Source organism: Pituophis catenifer, unplaced genomic scaffold (assembly GCF_029215685.1).
Source record: "Pituophis catenifer annectens isolate HBS135680 unplaced genomic scaffold, rPitCat1.0.hap2 SCAF_2, whole genome shotgun sequence".
In the NCBI taxonomy this organism is placed as follows: domain Eukaryota; kingdom Metazoa; phylum Chordata; class Lepidosauria; order Squamata; family Colubridae; genus Pituophis; species Pituophis catenifer.
In genome coordinates, this window is record NW_027256882.1 from 16,318,302 (window position 1) to 16,321,418 (window position 3,117).

Sequence of the window (3,117 nt, forward strand, 5' to 3'; positions counted from 1 at the left end):
AGGTGTAATTACTACCGGTTCGGCAAATGCCGATAAAATGCCGGTAATGCCAATAATCCCTCTCATCAGTTTCATGTGGCTTCATTTCACCATTAAGCCATGGTGACTATGCTTAGCTTGCTTGAAAACTGTGTTACATCTTTGGACAATAGAGAAAAGACACTGATATTTTTCTCACCTGGTTGAGCGACGTTAGCTGTTGAAGAGCATCTTGGTTGACAAAAAGTCCCTTTTTTTCAAAACTCCCCAGTTTGCCTTTGATGAGGTAATCTTTGGATCTAAACCCACTAACGATGTCTAGATCTGCAGCTATATCTCCATTTTGATCCACGTACAGTTTCCAAATGGAAAGATTACAAAATACACTCTTCTTCATAAAGGGATGAAGCTAGAATGGAAAAGTCTATGAATTTTAAAAGCAGAAACCTTGGTTTCTTATCCTATATCGGGGATGTCAATCTCGATCGTGTCACGTGATGTATCGTGACATATCATGACATTTTTTGCCTTTGCTGAGCTGGTGTGTGTGTGTGTGGCCTGTACATGATGGACACCCCTGTCCTACATGGTCTATTCACATTTGAATCTTTACAATTTTACCAGTTGCAAATATGCTTAATTAGAACAGGTGTTATTTCCACAAGTGAACAACAACAACAACAAGAAAACATTCAGCAAAATTTGTCAATCACAGACTGACAAAATATTATTGAGAAAATATACTTAACAGAATTGGCCAATTATAGGGAAGATTCTAGAGTAAATGACAAATAACACGGGGGTGGGGGGAGACATTTGCTGTGGCCTGTCAGCCACCGGCCCCTCCTGCAGCTGAATCAGAGGAGGAGGAAGTGTTAGAGTCAAGGTCAGCATCAAGGCAACCTGAGAGTCCTGAAGGGGAAGAAAATTTTCAGTCTGTAATATCAAGGTATATTTGCCACAATTTTTGCTGTTGGGAACTTTATGCTCCAAGCAATTAGAGTGGCCAAAACTGCCGATCTTTTGTGGCACAAGGAGGTTGAGATGATTCCCTCCCCTCTTCCTTTGAGTTCCTTCTCCAAAGGAACCAAGATCCTTGTTGGGATCCAATACCTGCCATGGCTGCAGCCCTGAATCGCTCAACTTCTCTTTGTTGTTCTTTCTTCTCTTTCTGGATCTGGAGGCATATGCAGCATTCAAGGCATGGGCCAGAGTCCTCACAATACTGAAAACTTTTACTTTAGTTACCATCCTCGAACTGCTTGTTTTATCCTCCATTGGTGCTTTCTGGGTGCATCTTCTACGACCTTTGACAGAAAAGGCATGCTTTGAAAAAGAACAGTGCAAAGACCGATCTCGATATTGGGGTTCTACATAGTGGTAGGGATATACGGCATTATCTTTTGTCACTTTTTTTTCCTGTAAAGAAAAAATCCATATACTATGAATGTACTTTAAAACTCTTTTCCTTTGCATGTTATATTTCTCCAAGACTGTGAGGATCCAGACTTTCCCTTCTATAGGTCCAGACAACTGTTTAAATGTTAAATGGAAAGGAATAATTCTTTCCAAAATAGGAACATGTTCGATGGAGTGAAGAAAGACATTGACTTGTCTCCACTTAGAGACGGCATTCTCTAAGGGGGTGAGGGGTTCTGTAAGTCGAGTTGTTGAGAATCGTTGTGATATAACAACACAAATCCCATTCCTGACAAGCAAGTGAGTAAAAATCCTCATGAAATTCTCTCCATTTTCTGTGTCAGAAGCAAAGAGACCAATCAAGGTCCATCTGAAATGGAGGAGCAGTTGGACAATGCCGGGATATTGGATCCCTTCTTTGGGGAACATCGGGTGGAAAAAGGGGAACTGACTTTTATCACTCAGAGCCTCCGAAACAATTTCATAACTGGTCTGAAAAAAAGTTATGAAGAATTCTGTATTATATTTGGAGTCAGATCAATTCCAAATGTTAGCTTTTAATCCATCCAACTTGGTTCTTATGAACATATAGAAATAGTATGTGGTTGATCAGTTATTAGACCCCATATGAAGATACATAATATAATAAGCAGAACCTTATATAAAATAGAATAAAAACAAATTAATAAGAATAAAAGAAAAGAATAAAGACTACAAATAATATTTCTGTATCATCACTACAAGCTACCACCATGAGATCCACATATGGGGAAACCAGCTGAACTCTTTTGTTCAACTACAGTTTCATATTATAAATATGTTTTAAAATTCTGATTGCAAAGGAAATATATTGGTTTAATGTATAGATTCCAAAAGGTCCTTCATCTAATGTGTGGTTTAAGATACTGATCTCTCTTTTTCATATACATATTAATATAAATATAGTATATTTCATATATTAGAACTACACCGCTTAGTACAGAATATTATCCGCTACAAAATCCTATCTGTCAATGACTACTTCAGCTTCAACCACAACAATACACGAGCACAAACTCAAGGAACCCGCTCTAAACTCGATTGCAGAAAATACGACTTCAGCAACAGAGTGGTCAATGCCTCGAATGCACTACCTGACTCTGTTGTTACATCCTCAATCCCCCATAACTTTAACCTTAAAGTGTCTATTGTTGACCTCACCCCATTTCTAAGAGGTCTGTAAGGGGTGTGCATAAGCGCACCAGCGTGCCTTCCGTCCTGTCCTACTGTCCCCATTAATTCATTCCCATTTCCTGTATTAATATAAACGTTCATACTTATTCCTGTTATGTCGTACATGTTTGACAAACTAATAAAATAAAATAAATATATAAACTATTAACATTCAGATAATAGATATTTTACATCTTTTATCTCTGGAGCTCCACAAATAAAAGTCTGTGGGGTTATAAGGTACTTATTTAACCATTATTCCAGGTGCTGAAATTTTCTCGAGTAAATATCACCAATTGGGATACTTCTTGAATAGTCCAGACAGTAGGAGGTTCTAGTGAAGTCTCTTTGAGACTTCTGTGATAGATTATATCATCAATAGGTTGTGGGAGGGGCGGGGAAGCAAGAGCAATAACACTGCTTCACAGTGCTTTACAGCTCTGTGACAATCAAATTGCCAAATTGCAGTCAGCCATCAGTCAGTAGAAGTAGCCTGCAGTACTGCAT